Below are 19,031 nucleotides of genomic sequence, written 5' to 3' on the forward strand. Positions count from 1 at the left end.
TATTGAGTAGAGAGAGAGGGGATTTATTGAGGAGAGAGAGAGAGGCTGTATGTCGAAGGGAGAGTATGTATGTAGGAGAGAGAGAGAGAGAGAGAGAGAGAGAGAGAGAGAGAGAGAGAGAGAGAGAGAGAGTGAGGTTTTATTGCTGATAATGGTGATATTGAGGAGAGAGAGAGAGAGAGAGAGAGAGAGAGAGAGAGAGAGAGAGAGAGAGAGAGAGAGAGAGAGAGAGAGAGAGGATGAACAAAATACTATATGATAGACAAGAACATTTATATAATCTTAATTACCAGGCACACCATGAGGCACTCAACAGGAGAGAGGAAGTCCTCCACCGCTTCAAGCTAACCTCCACAATGGGTTAAGTAGCTCACTCCTTCAGACACTTCCCTAAGGTATAAAATCTCCTTCAACGAATGTATTTTCCTCCCTTACTGACGTACAGAATCTTCATCCTAGGAGCTGCTATAGAAAGGTTACTAAGGTAGGTATACTTAGATGCCTCACTCCTTAACATCAGATATTTCCAAAGGCCAAAAATGAGGTCAGTTAAGTCTTATTGAATGTTTTGGCAAGTTCATGGTTCAGAAGAATGGTCACACTACCACCAGGGTCATTAAACTACCCCTGGAAATGCCCCAAACTCCTCCGAAAGCCTTTTCAAATATGTGTTTTTCAGGTTCGTGGTACAGAAGAAGGGTCACACTACCACCAGGGTCATTAAACTACCCCTGGAAATGCGCAAAACTCATCCGAAAGCCTTCTCAAATGTGCATTTCTTCTGTTCATGGTACAGAAGTCACATTACCAGAAGGGTCATTAAACTACCTCTGGAAATGCCCCAGACTCCTCCGAAAGCCTTGCCATGTATGTGCTGCTGGGTGCAATACAGGCTTAGTCCTCACGCAGGAGCCCAGCCAATGCGAGACTAGACTAGCCGTGCCGTGTGAGGTCAGAGCGTCAAAATACAATTAACCCGGTATCAGCGACGGGCCAATTTTATGACTTTACCGTGTAGCAGCGACGGGCCAAATTTTTGCCATGACATAAACCCCCTAAAATAGATGATACATAGGGTCGCATTATAAGACATTTCGCCGCCCAAGAACATATATTTGACAAGGCTTTCCTCGGAGTTGTGGGTATATCCAGGAGTAGTTTTATGACCCTGGTGGTAGTTTAACCATTCTTCCGCACCGTGAACCTCAAGAAACACTCATTAGAACCCGACTGACCCCCTCTTTGGCCTTTTGAAATAGCTGATGTGGGAAGCAAAAGTGTCTTATGATACCGGGCATAAACTGATCACAAATGCGTTGATATATATTATGAAATGGTTTGCGTGAGTGATGATTTTTTCTCATTTTTCTCGCTTTGATGGAGGAGCCTTTAACCCGAGAAGTTTCTGGTCCCTACAGAGTTTGGGATGAATAACTCTGTAGGGACCCAAAACTCCTCGGATTGGCCCTGTAAAACGGCCCCTAAACCGACCTTTGGAGGGACCCAAAACTTCTCGGGTTTAACTCGTAATACTTTGCACAGTCCCAACACTTATTTTTCCCTCTCATGTATTACCTATAGATAACATAGGAGAGGGAGGGAGTCCAACACCCAAACAGACTATTTGAAATGGTTATACTGAAGTCGTTTGATCCTAATTCTGTCCTTTCATGGGTTTTTTCTTTATTTCCAGGGGTAGATTTGTGACCTCGATGGTAGTTTGATCCTTCCTCTGTATCATGAACCTAAAAACACAGATTTGCCAAGGTTTTCGTAGGAGTTTTGAACATTTCCAGGAGCAGTTTTGTGGCCCTGGTGGTAGTGTGACCTTTCCTCTGTACCATGAACCTATAGAAACACACATTTGTCAAGGATTTCCTAGGAGTTGTGGGCATTTCCAGGGGTAGTTTTGTGGCCCTGGTGGTAGTGTGACCCTTCCTCTGTACCATGACCCTGAAGAAACACACATCTGGCAAGGCCTTCCTAGGAATTGTGGGCATTTCCAGGGGTAGTTTTATAACCCTGGTGCTGGCCTAACCCTTCTTCAGTTGCATGAACCCCACAAAACACTCATTGCAACCCAACTGATCCCCTCTTTAGCCCTTAGAAATAGCTGATGTAAGAAGCAAAACTGTCTTACTATACTGGCCAAAGACATGCCCAAGTTGGTGGCAATGCAGACCCCACAAGACCGCCACAAAGTCATCATTATCCTTGACGGTGAAGGCCTCAGTCATCATCAAATAGCACAGCTGATTAGTGTGTCCATCTCTAACGTATGAATGGGTCTGCAGACAACATGTGGTCACAGGCTCCACTAGTGACAGGCCTCAAAGCCTTGCAGCAGATTTTTAACAGTGTAATCACAGCAGGGGTGCATAGACTCATTATTAAATAGATACCTATCATCCTCATATATCGTATAGCTATGGTGCAGTATGTGCTTTACGTATTAATTTTGGCAGATATTATAATTCTGTATACTTTTACCGGTAATTATGGTTCTATACCACCACCTAGAGTTATCATTGACTCAATTAAATAAGGATGAGGTCAGCCCCAGCATTTAAACTGCCTGAGAATGGTCCATGTTATTAAGGATGTACCAATACCAAAATTTTTACCGATACCGATACCCCAATATTTGACCTATACTTGTGCATTAATTTTTTTATACAATAATTCCAGCAGCTAAAAGGCAATATCAAATGTTAATAAAAAAAAACACTACTCATTGTTCCCCCATAGAAGGGAAGAAAAAGGAAAGTACATTAGTACTCTTAAAATGTGCCGATACCACCCATACCGATACATCCCTACATGTTATCAAGGGTTTCTGCACCCAAGCACACACACACACACACACACACACACACACACTTAACATGGCTTTGGTAGGAGTTGTGGGCCTTTCCACGGCTAGTGTTTTGACCCTGGTGGGAGTCTGACAAGGCTTCTGTACCCATAACTCTAAAAACTCCTGAGAACACATTTTCCTCTTTTTTGGCATTTAGTCGGAAGCGTCTCAGAATAGCGATCAATGTCCTGAGTGGAATGGCTGACAAAATAATTGCATCCACACCACAGTCTCATAATAACTGTCAATAATCTCTGTAATGCATTGAGGACCAAATGTCAGTGACTGAGCTGAGTTAGTTAGCACCAGAATGACATCTTACATACGAACAAGCACCCTTACGGTCAAGAATTATCAATTAGTATAGTACGCTTACGTCAACAATGTATTCACAGCATATGAGCAATGCATTATCTTGTCAAGGCTCATCAGTGCACTTGTGATCCTGAGTCACTGGCACCTCTCTCCTTCACTGAGCTTGGGTACACAGGGCTAACACGTAGTTTGGAAAGTTTTGTTTAGTGTGCAGGGACGAGGGGCCAAATTTGTGGCTTATTGTGTAGCAGAAATTTGGCTTATTGTGTAGCAGCGACGGGCCAAATTTGGCTTATTGTGTAGCAGTGACGGGCCAAATTTGTGGCTTATTGTGTAGCAGTGACGGGCCAAATTTGTGGCTTATTGTGTAGCAGTGACGGGCCAAATTTGTGGCTTATTGTGTAGCAGTGACGGGCCAAATTTGTGGCTTATTGTGTAGCAGCGACGGGCCAAATTTGTGGCTTATTGTGTAGCAGTGACGGGCCAAATTTGTGGCTTATTGTGTAGCAGCGACGGGCCAAATTTGTGGCTTTACCGTGTAGCAGCGACGGGCCAAATTTGTGCCATGTTGTAAACCCCCCAAAACAGATGATACATAATCTGATCACAAATGCTTTGATATATATTATGAAATGGTTTGTGTGAGGGGTGATTTTTTCTCATTTTTCTCGCTTGGAGGGACCATTAAGAAACATGATCCACGCTGCTACCGGGATAAACCTCTCAAGGTGACACTACCAATGGCTCTGAAGGAATAAGGCACAGGACTTTTATTGCAGAACCTGTGCAGGGACCAGAACTGACCACTACATCAATAAAACTACCACTGGTGTCATCAAACTACCCCTGGAAATACCGAGAACTCCAACAAAAGTCTTCTCAAATGAGTGTTTCTCAGGTTCATGGTACAGAACAAGGGTCTCTCTACCACCAGTGTCATAAAACTACCCCTGGAAATGGTGAGAACTCCCACAAAAGTCTTCTCAAAAGTGTGTTTTTTAGGTTCATGGTACAGAAGCAGGGTCACACTACCAGCAGGGTCATCAAACTACCTCTGGAAATGCTGCAAACCTTCATGAAAGCCTCGTCAAATGTGTGTTTCTTAGGTTTATGGTACAGAAGGAGGGTGTCTCTCTACCACCAGGGTCATACAAGTGCAGCATACAATAACTAATGAGGGAGTCACCTATATGCCTGATGGAGGTCACAAAATCTGCAGTCAGAACCAGCTTCCCAGGATTCAGAATACCCAGGCTAAGACATTAGTGGTAACAGCTCCATACCATAGTGCCCTGATACTGCCGCTTCATGCCATATAGCATAGTAAGACACACTCGTAGGACTCGACGGAACTTTTATTAGTATTAGTATTCATTTTATCAGTTATTATTATTCGTATATATTAATCTGTGCTTTAATAGGTCAAGTAAGTTCAGCGCACACAAGTTTTAGCTGGAAATACTTGTGGTTGAGGCTGACATTTTATCCTAGCCATAGAAGTGGACCCATAGTTATGGAGGGATTTTTTCAGGCTCAAAAAGTAGACTTGTACACTAAAATTTAGGTCATATCTTCTTCATCTGCTATCTAACTCTACCTGGTATTATAATTTGCTATGTAACTCTACCTGCGACATATTCTATTTGGTATTATAATCTGCTATTGTATTCCAGCATCCATCTTGCTCTCTCGTGGTACAGAGGAGAATTATCTGTGCCATTACCAAGATGGCACGTGCCGCCACCATGCCAGTTAACCTCTGAGGGTGCCACGGCCCTGCTGTCAAGATCCTGAGCCCTAAGGAAAGCTGCGTCAGGGAGCACATCATTCTTTTCCAGGGCTTAATGCTACATGGCCTAAGACTGTACCTTTGGCCACACAGAGGGGAAAACAATGAACGAGGGAGTTGTCTTTACGCCCACTGACTACAAGGAGGCCACAAAATCTCCTGTGGTAATTAGTTTCCCGGGGAATAGAGTGACTCAACAGGGCTTCCTAGACTACAGTGCCCTTGGAATATTAATTCATCACCAAACGCAAGGCACCGGGAACACCCTTCGGAGACTGCCTGCTTCATCTGGGGTATGGGGAAGGGGCAGGTTCATATCATTAAACATTGCCACACACGCACACACACTTGACAAGGCTTTCAGTGGAGTCTTTGACATTTCCAGGGTAGTTTTGTGACCCTGGAACCCATGAACCTAAACACACAGATTTGATATGGCTTTTGTAAAAGTTTTAGGCTTCCCTCTGTACCATGAAGAGAATCACACATTTGACAAGGCTTTCATTCCTAGGGGTAGTTTAATGACCCTGGTGGAAGTTCAACCCTCACCTCAACCGCCGGAGGTTAGAAGGACCGAAAAGATGTTAAGTGGCGTGCTCATCGTAGAAAGTGACATTTTACGCACAATTGAAAAGATTAAAGTAAGCAAAGCTCCTGGTCCGGACAAAATTACCCCTAGGGTCTTAAAAGAAATCAAACATCAAATTTGTAAACCGCGCTCCATCATATTCAATAAATCTTTAACAGCTGGAAAAGTTCCGTCAGATTGGAAACTTGCAAATGTCACACCAATTTTCAAAAAGGGGGACAAGTCTCATCCAGGAAACTATCGACCAATTAGCCTGACATCTATTGTTTGTAAGTTAATGGAGACTATCATTCGCGACAATATGGTGAAATTCTTCGAAGAAAATAATATAATAAATAATTCGCAACATGGCTTTCGTAGTAAACGTTCGTGTTTGACTAACTTACTTGATTTTTTTCACTATATTTTTGAGGTGTTCGATGAAAGCAGATCAGTAGATATCATATATTTGGATTTTCAAAAGGCATTTGATAAGGTCCCCCACCAACGATTGCTCAGCAAACTACTGGCGCACAGTATCTCGGGTAACATTCACAATTGGCTTGCGGACTGGCTCTCTGAGCGGAAACAGAGAGTAGTTCTAAACGGTGTTACATCTAACTGGCTCGATGTCAAAAGCGGCGTACCTCAAGGATCAGTGCTTGGCCCCATGCTCTGCTTAATCTATGTTAATGATATCGATGATGGGCTCACTTGCAAAGTATCAAAATTTGCTGATGACACAAAAATTGCTAGTAAAGTAACTGCGATACTTGACGAAGAAGCTTTACAATCAGATATAGATCGACTTGCACGTTGGGCCAATCAATGGCAAATGAAATTTAACGTTGAGAAATGTAAAGTGTTGCACATCGGAAAAAATAACAATCGCGTTCGGTACGTAATGAATGGCCAACAACTTTCTGCAGTAAGTAAAGAAAAGGATCTTGGAATCACTATATCAAGCGATTTAAAGCCCGGTCAGCATTGTTCAGAGGTAGTTAAAACTGTTAAAACCCTTCCTCTGTACCCTGAACATGAAGAAACACATATTTGGCAAGGCTTTCCTAGGAGTCTTTGACATTTCCAGGAGTATAGTTTTATGACCAGGTGGTAGTTTGACCCTTGCTCTGTACCCTGAACCTAAAGAAACACATATTTGGCAAGGCTTTCCAAGGAGTCTTTGACATTTCCAGGAGTATAGTTTTATGACCAGGTGATAGTTTGACCCTTCCTCTGTACCCTGAACATGAAGAAACACTCATTAGAACCCGATTGCCCCCTCTTTGACCTTCAGAAATACGGAACATAGTTGACATGAGAAGCGAAAGTGTCTTATAATACCAATCCCAGGATATAGTTAATATTGTGTCATCAAAACCCAGATTAAATTCAAACCTCTCCTGCGTCCATCCCACTCTGATTGGGCTCATGTTAACGCCTCCCTGCACTGTGACGCCTTGTTTAAGAGCCCCCGAGCCAAGAAGGACGGAACAGAGAGGGAGAAAGCTGTTGCTGGGAGGGAGAAAATATAAGAAAGATTTTAATGGAAGCGACCAAGATAGATAATGGAGAGAGAGAGAGAGAGAGAGAGAGAGAGAGAGAGAGAGAGAGAGAGAGAGAGAGAGAGAATTACCTCCACTAAAATGATCCACAAAGTCTAAATGGATGTATATAATGCCCCCTTTGCGCCCATGGACCCCCCTAATGAAACAGACCAGCTATAGTGTAAGCTATCTAATGGGGGCCTTCTCCCCCTCGACAACTTAACAAAACTACAAAAAAACATCACACTTTCCCTCCTTATTATAAAAATTCCTTGATTGCTCGTTAACCATTTTAGAAAAAAATAAATTAACACTCACCAATGGGCTCCTCCTGTGTTCCTCGTCTTCTTCCCAGTCCTCCTCCTCCTCCTCCTCCTCTTCTTCGTTTGGTAGTGTCTGCAAATCAAGTTTGGTGTCAATTAACTGTGTAAACATCAAGCAGGTGAAGTCACTCAAATTTATCTATTTGTATATATTTCATGGTGGCAAAATTTAAATTATCAGTTTCATTTTCACCAGTGACACGAATTTGTGGCTGTTTTCCACAATAGAATTTCACTCTAATAAGTGAATCAGACCCCACAGAGATATTACCAGAGTGTGTAGGAATGAATACAAAGATAACCACATACTTTGATTTAACTCTAGGATGTCTCGTGGATCATCAATAAATAAAAAACAAAATATCTGGACAGGCCACTCTTGAGCCCGTTACCTTCAATGACACCCCAAAACAGTCCCTGTGCCAAGTGTGTACCCCATATTTTGGTTGTGTTAGGTGCGCCTATTAGCAACTACTACTATTTTTACTGAACGAGGGACACATGATCCATATAAACCATTAATACTACCTAATAATATTAAACAAATTATATACGTGCTACCAGGGAATCATGAGGATTAATGTTATTGTAATTCTCACGTTTACTCAACCCTACTAAACCTATCCACCCCGCGCCCACCTAGCCTCCAGCAGGTGCCCACCCTGGCTCGCATAACCATAGCAGGGCACGATAACAGAAAACCTTATTCCCGATAACCGATAACTGATAATGGAAAACCTTATCGGTGATAACCGATATTCGTTAACTGGAAACACAAATATAGGCGATAACCGATACCCGATATTAATCCACAATTCCGATACTAGCTAGCGATAAGTCCGATAGGCGAAAACGATACTATATTGATATTTCAAATAAAAAACATAGATGAATTCATATTTTCATTATCTGTATTTTTAAAAACTTACAAAATCTGAAAACCACACGTTGACACGTACATATGGACGGTAATACTAGAAACGCCTGAACCGGTGTTGTGTTATTTGGCGTCCCCACCGACAAACAGTGGTCTCGTGAACTGCACATGCTCAGACCAGCAAGCGTAGACCTGAACAGTCTCACAAAGCTTTTAACCGTAATTTAGAGTTGCTGGAAGGCTGAATCAGACAACCAGTACCACTACCACCATCCCCGATGTTTCTAGAACGACACTCTGTACGAGTTGTATTTATATGTACAGAGTGTCGTTCTAGAAACAGCGAGGATGGTGGTACTGTATGTCTGATTCAGCCTTGCAGCAACTGCTCTTAATGTGTTAAAAAGCTTTGTGATACTGTACAGGTCTATGCTTACTGGTCTGAACATGCGCAGTTCACGAGAGACCAGTGTTTGTTAACACAAGCGCCAGCTTTTGACGATGGGACACCAAATAACACAACACCGGGTGCCTTCAATACCATGGCATGCTCACAAACGAATATGGAATATCAAATTTGAGGTAGTGAATAATCATTTTGGGGCAAAGCTAAATGATTTTTCTCTTTGATGTATTGATTTTTGAGTCTAACATAAAAAAATAACCTAGTATTTTAATGTTCATGATCTAAGTACGAAATCTCTTCGCCAAAAATAATTCATACCCCCAAGTTTTTTCATAAAATACCGGACGCATGCGAGTAGGGAGGAGACAACGTTTTCTTTTTTTTCTGAGGCGGAAAAAAAGTAGCGATTATCACTAGTTTGGTTACAAAAATAACGAAGATACCGATATATATTTAAATAAGCAGCGGATGGCCGACAACCCGATTTTGTTATCAGCGATAAAGTATCGCGATAACGCCCAGCTATGCGCATAACTCACCACCCACCTTCCTGCAATTACAATGTAGTACTGCGAACACTTAATATAACACGTCACGTCGTAGGGTATTCGTATCTTACAATTTTACTGAACACCAGTCGACCTGTCCTCCCCCGCTCACCTCTGTTGCGCCTCCTCATTCCCAGTACTACTAAAATGGATTGGCTGAGGAGAAGCACCTTCCACAGGGAGAGCGTGTCAGTTTTCCCTGTTCCTCACTGGCTGACAGCCACTGATGAGGCTGCTGGCCAATACCAAATTTAAAGTGCATATTTCACACCTTTTCTTTCTCCTTATTTTCTCCATGCAAACAGTTTAATACTTACTAAAAATGGGTCATTATCGTAAATAAATCTGTCTCAGGAAAACAAATAACCAGTGAGGCTGGCAAGGAGAGGAAGAGAGCTCACCATGCTGTGCCCAGTGACCATATTGACGTGTGTGTGTGTGTGTGTGTGTGTGTGTGTGATATACCCAATACCCACTACATATATAAATATATATATATATATATATATATATATATATATATATATATATATATATATATATATATATATATATATATGTAGGCATCAGCTCTCAGTGATTTTACTATACTAGGCTACTACTACCCTACTCACCTAGACTTACATGATGATTATGTTGAGTTTATGGCTGAAAGCTTGTTATATTCAATAGCGACATTTGAAATTTAGCGCGCGCGGCAATCTCGGACACAGCAGAGGGCGCTGTTTTGGCCCGGCCGTAGTGAGTTTCTTTATGTGCACCATGTAATTCTGCATGTTTTCATATATAATACATGATGATTATGTTGAGTTTATGGCTGAAAGCTTGTTATATTCGATAGCGACATTTGAAATTTGGCACACGCGGCGATCTCGGATACGGTGCGAGGTGTTGTTTGGCCTGGCCGTAGTGAGTTTCTTTATGTGCACCATTTAATTCTGCATGTTTTCATATATAAAAATGATGATTATGCTGAGTTTATGGCTGAAAGCTTGTTATATTCAATAGCGACATTTGAAATTTGGCGCGCGTGGCGATCTCGGATACGGCGCAGGGCACTGTTTTGGCCCGGCCGTAGTGAATTTCTTTATGTGCACCATGTAATTCTGCATGTTTTCATATATAATACATGATGATTATGTTGAGTTTATGGCTGAAACCTTGTTATATTCAATAGCGACATTTGAAATTTAGCGCGAATGGCGATCTCGGATACGGTGCGGGGTGTTGTTTTGGCCCGGCCGTAGTGAGTTTCTTTATGTGTACCATTTAATTCTGCATGTTTTCATATATAATACATGATGATTATGCTGAGTTTATGGCTGAAAGCTTGTTATATTCAATAGCAACATTTGAAATTTTGCGCGAGTGGCGATCTCGGATACGGCGCAGGGCGCTGTTTTGGCCCGGCCGTAGTGAGTTTCTTTATGTGCACCATTTAATTCTGCATGTTTTCATATATAATACATGATGATTATGTTGAGTTTATGGCTGAAAGCTTGTTATATTCAATAGCGACATTTGAAATTTAGCGCGAGAGGCGATCTCGGACACAGCAGAGGGCGCTGTTTTGGCCCGGCCGTAGTGAGTTTCTTTATGTGCACCATGTAATTCTGCATGTTTTCATATATAATACATGATGATTATGTTGAGTTTATGGCTGAAACCTTGTTATATTCAATAGCGACATTTGAAATTTTGCTCTCTTGGCGATCTCGGATACGGTGCGAGGTGTTGTTTTGGCCTGGCCGTAGTGAGTTTCTTTATGTGCACCATTTAATTCTGCATGTTTGCATATATAAAAATGATAATTATGCTGAGTTTATGGCTGAAAGCTTGTTATATTCAATAGCGACATTTGAAATTTGGCTAGCGTGGCGATCTCGGATACGGCGCAGGGCACTGTTTTGGCCCGGCCGTAGTGAATTACTTTATGTGCACCATGTAATTCTGCATGTTTTCATATATAATACATGATGATTATGTTGAGTTTATGGCTGAAACCTTGTTATATTCAATAGCGACATTTGAAATTTGACGAGCGTGGCGATCTCGGATACGGTGCGGGGCGTTGTTTTGGCCCGGCCGCAGTGAGTTTCTTTATGTGTACCATTTAATTCTGCATGTTTTCATATATAATACATGATGATTATGCTGAGTTTATGGCTGAAAGCTTGTTATATTCAATAGCGACATTTGAAATTTGGCGCGCGTGGCGATCTCGGATACGGCGCAGGGCGCTGTTTTGGCCCGGCCGTAGTGAGTTTCTTTATGTGCACCATTTAATTCTGCATGTTTTCATATAATACATGATGATTATGTTGAGTTTATGGCTGAAAGCTTGTTATATTCAATAGCGACATTTGAAATGTGAAATTTCGAGCGCGCGGCGATCTCGGACACAGCAGAGGGCGCTGTTTTGGCCCGGCCGTAGTGAGTTTCTTTATGTGCACCATGTAATTCTGCATGTTTTCATATATAATACATGATGATTATGTTGAGTTTATGGCTGAAAGCTTGTTATATTCAATAGCGACATTTGAAATTTGGCCCGAGAGGCGATCTCGGATACGGTGCGAGGTGTTCTTTTGGCCTGGCCGTAGTGAGTTTCTTTATGTGCACCATTTAATTCTGCATGTTTTCATATATAAAAATGATGATTATGCTGAGTTTATGGCTGAAAGCTTGTTATATTCAATAGCGACATTTGAAATTTGGCGTGGCGATCTCGGATACGGCGCAGGGCACTGTTTTGGCCCGGCCGTAGTGAATTTCTTTGTGCACCATGTAATTCTGCATGTTTTCATATATAATACATGATGATTATGTTGAGTTTATGGCTGAAACCTTGTTATATTCAATAGCGACATTTGAAATTTAGCGCGAATGGCGATCTCGGATACGGTGCGGGGTGTTGTTTTGGCCCGGCCGTAGTGAGTTTCTTTATGTGTACCATTTAATTCTGCATGTTTTCATATATAATACATGATGATTATGCTGAGTTTATGGCTGAAAGCTTGTTATATTCAATAGCAACATTTGAAATTTGGCGCGCGTGGCGATCTCGGATACGGCGCAGGGCGCTGTTTTGGCCCGGCCGTAGTGAGTTTCTTTATGTGCACCATTTAATTCTGCATGTTTTCATATATAATACATGATGATTATGTTGAGTTTATGGCTGAAAGCTTGTTATATTCAATAGCGACATTTGAAATTTTGAGCGCGTGGCGATCTCGGACACAGCAGAGGGCGCTGTTTTGGCCCGGCCGTAGTGAGTTTCTTTATGTGCACCATTTAATTCTGCATGTTTTCATATAATACATGATGATTATGTTGAGTTTATGGCTGAAAGCTTGTTATATTCAATAGCGACATTTGAAATTTAGCGGCGATCTCGGACACAGCAGGGCGCTGTTTTGGCCCGGCCGTAGTGATGTTATTTATGTGCACCATGTAATTCTGCATGTTTTCATATATAATACATGATGATTATGTTGAGTTTATGGCTGAAAGCTTGTTATATTCAATAGCGACATTTGAAATTTGGCACACGCGGCGATCTCGGATACGGTGCGAGGTGTTGTTTTGGCCTGGCCGTAGTGAGTTTCTTTATGTGCACCATTTAATTCTGCATGTTTTCATATAAAATACATGATGATTATGCTGAGTTTATGGCTGAAAGCTTGTTATATTCAATAGCGACATTTGAAATTTTGGGCGCGTGGCGATCTCGGATACGGCGCAGGGCACTGTTTTGGCCCGGCCGTAGTGAATTTCTTTATGTGCACCATGTAATTCTGCATGTTTTCATATATAATACATGATGATTATGTTGAGTTTATGGCTGAAACCTTGTTATATTCAATAGCGACATTTGAAATTTAGCGCGAATGGCGATCTCGGATACGGAGCCGGGTGGTGTTTTGGCCCGGCCGTAGTGAGTTTCTTTTTGTGTACCATTTAATTGTGCATGTTTTCATTTATAATAAATGATGATTATGCTGAGTTTATGGCTGAAAGCTTGTTATATTCAATAGCGACATTTGAAATTTGGCACGCGTGGCGATCTCGGATACGGCGCAGGGCGCTGTTTTGGCCCGGCCGTAGTGAGTTTCTTTATGTGCACCATTTAATTCTGCATGTTTTCATATAATACATGATGATTATGTTGAGTTTATGGCTGAAAGCTTGTTATATTCAATAGCGACATTTGAAATTTAACGCGCGATCTCGGACACAGCAGAGGGCGCTGTTTTGGCCCGGCCGTAGTGAGTTTCTTTATGTGCACCATGTAATTCTGCATGTTTTCATATATAATACATGATGATTATGTTGAGTTTATGGCTGAAACCTTGTTATATTCAATAGCGACATTTGAAATTTAGCGCGACTGGCTCTCTCTGATACGGAGCTGGGTGTTGTTTTGGCCCGGCCGTAGTGAGTTTCTTTATGTGTACCATTTAATTCTGCATGTTTTCATATTTAATACATGATGATTATGCTGAGTTTATGGCTGAAAGCTTGTTATATTCAATAGCAACATTTGAAATTTGGTGCGTGGCGATCTCGGATACGGCGGAGGGCGCTGTTTTGGCCCGGCCGTAGTGAGTTTCTTTATGTGCACCATTTAATTCTGCATGTTTTCATATATAATACATGATGATTATGTTGAGTTTATGGCTGAAAGCTTGTTATATTCAATAGCGACATTTGAAATTTAGCGCGCGGCGATCTCGGACACAGCAGAGGGCGCTGTTTTGGCCCGGCCGTAGTGAGTTTCTTTATGTGCACCATTTAATTCTGCATGTTTTCATATAATACATGATGATTATGTCGAGTTTATGGCTGAAAGCTTGTTATATTCAATAGCTACATTTGAAATTTAGCGCGCGGTGCGATCTCGGACACAGCAGAGGGCGCTGTTTTGGCCCGGCCGTAGTGAGTTTCTTTATGTGCACCATGTAATTCTGCATGTTTTCATATAATCCATGATGATTATGTTGAGTATATGGCTGCCTGATTGTTCTAGTCGAGTGCGAAATTTGTAATTTGGACCTCGCGGCGATCTCGGATACGGTGCGAGGTGTTGTTTTGGCCTGGCCGTAGTGAGTTTCTTTATGTGCACCATTTAATTCTGCATGTTTTCATATATAAAATGATGATTATGCTGAGTTTATGGCTGAAAGCTTGTTATATTCAATAGCGACATTTGAAATTTAGCGTGGCGATCTCGGACACAGCAGAGGGCGCTGTTTTGGCCCGGCCGTAGTGAGTTTCTTTATGTGCACCATGTAATTCTGCATGTTTTCATATATAATACATGATGATTATGTTGAGTTTATGGCTGAAAGCTTGTTATATTCAATAGCGACATTTGAAATTTGGCACACGAGGCGATCTCGGATACGGTGCGAGGTGTTGTTTTGGCCTGGCCGTAGTGAGTTTCTTTATGTGCACCATTTAATTCTGCATGTTTTCATATATAAAAATGATGATTATGCTGAGTTTATGGCTGAAAGCTTGTTATATTCAATAGCGACATTTGAAATTTGGCGAGCGTGGCGATCTCGGATACGGCGCAGGGCACTGTTTTGGCCCGGCCGTAGTGAATTTCTTTATGTGCACCATGTAATTCTGCATGTTTTCATATATAATACATGATGATTATGTTGAGTTTATGGCTGAAACCTTGTTATATTCAATAGCGACATTTGAAATTTAGCGCGAATGGCGATCTCGGATACGGTGCGGGGTGTTGTTTTGGCCCGGCCGTAGTGAGTTTCTTTATGTGCACCATTTAATTCTGCATGTTTTCATATATAATACATGATGATTATGTTGAGTTTATGGCTGAAAGCTTGTTATATTCAATAGCGACATTTGAAATTTAGCTCGCGATCTCGGACACAGCAGAGGCGCTGTTTTGGCCCGGCCGTAGTGAGTTTCTTTATGTGCACCATGTAATTCTGCATGTTTTCATATATAATACATGATGATTATGTTGAGTTTATGGCTGAAAGCTTGTTATATTCAATAGCGACATTTGAAATTTGGCGCGCGTGGCGATCTCGGATACGGCGCAGGGCACTGTTTTGGCCCGGCCGTAGTGAATTTCTTTATGTGCACCATGTAATTCTGCATGTTTTCACATATAATACATGATGATTATGTTGAGTTTATGGCTGAAACCTTGTTATATTCAATAGCGACATTTGAAATTTAGCGCTAATGGCGATATAGGATACGGGGTGTTGTTTTGGCCCGGCCGTAGTGAGTTTCTTTATGTGTACCATTTAATTCTGCATGTTTTCATATATAATACATGATGATTATGCTGAGTTTATGGCTGAAAGCTTGTTATATTCAATAGCGACATTTGAAATTTGGAGAGCGTGGCGATCTCGGATACGGCGCAGGGCGCTGTTTTGGCCCGGCCGTAGTGAGTTTCTTTATGTGCACCATTTAATTTTGCATGTTTTCATATATAATACATGATGATTATGTTGAGTTTATGGCTGAAAGCTTGTTATATTCAATAGCGACATTTGAAATTTAGCGCGGAGATCTCGGACACAGCAGAGGGCGCTGTTTTGGCCCGGCCGTAGTGAGTTTCTTTATGTGCACCATGTAATTCTGCATGTTTTCATATATAATACATGATGATTATGTTGAGTTTATGGCTGAAAGCTTGTTATATTCAATAGCGACATTTGAAATTTAGCACAAGCGATCTCGGACACAGCAGAGGGCGCTGTTTTGGCCCGGCCGTAGTGAGTTTCTTTATGTGCACCATGTAATTCTGCATGTTTTCATATATAATACATGATGATTATGTTGAGTTTATGGCTGAAAGCTTGTTATATTCAATAGCGACATTTGAAATTTGGCGCGCGTGGCGATCTCGGATACGGTGCGAGGTGTTGTTTTGGCCTGGCCGTAGTGAGTTTCTTTATGTGCACCATTTAATTCTGCATGTTTTCATATATAAAAATGATAATTATGCTGAGTTTATGGCTGAAAGCTTGTTATATTCAATAGCGACATTTGAAATTTGGCGAGCGTGGCGATCTCGGATACGGCGCAGGGCACTGTTTTGGCCCGGCCGTAGTGAATTTCTTTATGTGCACCATGTAATTCTGCATGTTTTCATATATAATACATGATGATTATGTTGAGTTTATGGCTGAAACCTTGTTATATTCAATAGCGACATTTGAAATTTAGCACGAATGGCGATCTCGGATACGGTGCGGGGTGTTGTTTTGGCCCGGCCGTAGTGAGTTTCTTTATGTGTACCATTTAATTCTGCATGTTTTCATATATAATACATGATGATTATGCTGAGTTTATGGCTGAAAGCTTGTTATATTCAATAGCGACATTTGAAATTTGGCGTTCATGGCGATCTCGGATACGGCGCAGGGCGCTGTTTTGGCCCGGCCGTAGTGAGTTTCTTTATGTGCACCATTTAATTCTGCATGTTTTCATATATAATACATGATGATTATGTTGAGTTTATGGCTGAAAGCTTGTTATATTCAATAGCGACATTTGAAATTTTGAGCGCTAGGCGATCTCGGACACAGCAGAGGGCGCTGTTTTGGCCCGGCCGTAGTGAGTTTCTTTATGTGCACCATGTAATTCTGCATGTTTTCATATATAATACATGATGATTATGTTGAGTTTATGGCTGAAAGCTTGTTATATTCAATAGCGACATTTGAAATTTGGCACGTGGCGATCTCGGATACGGTGCTGGGTGTTGTTTTGGCCTGGCCGTAGTGAGTTTCTTTATGTGCACCATTTAATTCTGCATGTTTTCATATATAATACATGATGATTATGTTGAGTTTATGGCTGAAAACTTGTTATATTCAATAGCAACATTTGAAATTTGGCGTGCGCGACAATCCCAGATACGGCACGAGGCACTGTTTTGGCCCGGCCGTAGTGAGTTTCATTATGTGCACCATTTAATTCTGCATGTTTTCATATATAATACATGATGATTGTGTTGAGTTTATGGCTGAAAACATGTTATATTCAATAGCGACATTTGAAATTTAGCTCGTGGCGATCTCGGATACGGTGCGGGGTGTTGTTTTGGCCCGGCCGTAGTGAGTTTCTTTATGTGCACCATTTAATTCTGCATGTTTTCATATATAATACATGATGATTATGTTGAGTTTATGGCTGAAAGCTTGTTATATTCAATAGCGACATTTGAAATTTAGCGCGCGTGGAGATCTCAGATACTGCGAAGGGCGCTGTTTTGGCCCGGCCGTAGTGAGTTTCTTTATGTGCACCATTTAATTCTGCATGTTTTCATATATAATACATGATGATTATGTTGAGTTTATGGCTGAAAGCTTGTTATATTCAATAGCGACATTTGAAATTTAGCGCGCTGAGATCTCGGACACAGCAGAGGGCGCTGTTTTGGCCCGGCCGTAGTGAGTTTCTTTATGTGCACCATGTAATTCTGCATGTTTTCATATATAATACATGATGATTATGTTGAGTTTATGGCTGAAAGCTTGTTATATTCAATAGCGACATTTGAAATTTAGCGGCTGGCGATCTCGGACACAGCAGAGGGCGCTGTTTTGGCCCGGCCGTAGTGAGTTTCTTTATGTGCACCATGTAATTCTGCATGTTTTCATATATAATACATGATGATTATGTTGAGTTTATGGCTGAAAGCTTGTTATATTCAATAGCGACATTTGAAATTTGGCACGTGGCGATCTCGGATACGGTGCAGGTGTTGTTTTGGCCTGGCCGTAGTGAGTTTCTTTATGTGCACCATTTAATTCTGCATGTTTTCATATAAAATGATGATTATGCTGAGTTTATGGCTGAAAGCTTGTTATATTCAATAGCGACATTTGAAATTTGGAAGCGTGGCGATCTCGGATACGGCTCAGGGCTCTGTTTTGGCCCGGCCGTAGTGAATTTCTTTATGTGCACCATGTAATTCTGCATGTTTTCATATAATACATGATGATTATGTTGCTTTTATCGCTGAAACATTGTTATATTCAATAGCGACAATTGAAATTTAGCTCGATAGGCGATCTCGGATACGGTTCTGGGTGTTGTTTTGGCCCGTCCGTAGTGAGTTTCTTTATTTGTACCATTTAATTCTGCATGTTTTCATATAAAATACATGATGATTATGCTGAGTTTATGGCTGAAAGCTTGTTATATTCAATAGCGACATTTGAAATTTAGCGCGCGTGGCGATCTCGGATACGGCGCAGGGCGCTGTTTTGGCCCGGCCGTAATGAGTTTCTTTATGTGCACCATTTAATTCTGCATGTTTTCATATATAATACATGATGATTATGTTGAGTTTATGGCTGAAAGCTTGTTATATTCAATAGCGACATTTGAAATTTATATAGCTCGTAGATCTCGGACACAGCAGAGGGCGCTGTTTTGGCCCGGCCGTAGTGAGTTTCTTTATGTGCACCATGTAATTCTGCATGTTTTCATATATAATACATGATGATTATGTTGAGTTTATGGCTGAAAGCTTGTCATATTCAATAGCGACATTTGAAATTTTGCGTGCGTGGCGATCTCGGATACGGTGCGGGGTGTTGTTTTGGCCTGGCCGTAGTGAGTTTCTTTATGTGCACCATTTAATTCTGCATGTTTTCATATATAATACATGATGATTATGTTGAGTTTATGGCTGAAAGCTTGTCATATTCAATAGCGACATTTGAAATTTGGCGAGCGTGGCGATCTCGGATACGGCGCAGGGTGTTGTTAAGGTTTTTCATTATCAGTTAT

At 41.3% G+C, this 19,031-nt stretch overlaps 1 long non-coding RNA gene across 3 annotated transcripts in view; it reads right to left on the bottom strand.

Annotated features, from left to right (window-relative positions):
• LOC126994705 (uncharacterized) overlaps nt 1-19,031 on the bottom strand; it is a 39,627-nt gene that overhangs the window by 1,755 nt on the left and 18,841 nt on the right. For 2 of the 3 annotated variants that reach the window (XR_007749484.1, XR_007749483.1), the window contains one exon: nt 7,395-7,472. This is a non-coding gene — a long non-coding RNA (uncharacterized LOC126994705). Of the gene's footprint in view, nt 1-290; nt 391-7,394; nt 7,473-19,031 lie in introns of all 3 variants that reach the window. The other variant, XR_007749485.1, reaches the window with a different exon arrangement.

The sequence above is a fragment of the Eriocheir sinensis genome, unplaced genomic scaffold (assembly GCF_024679095.1).
Source record: "Eriocheir sinensis breed Jianghai 21 unplaced genomic scaffold, ASM2467909v1 Scaffold851, whole genome shotgun sequence".
In the NCBI taxonomy this organism is placed as follows: domain Eukaryota; kingdom Metazoa; phylum Arthropoda; class Malacostraca; order Decapoda; family Varunidae; genus Eriocheir; species Eriocheir sinensis.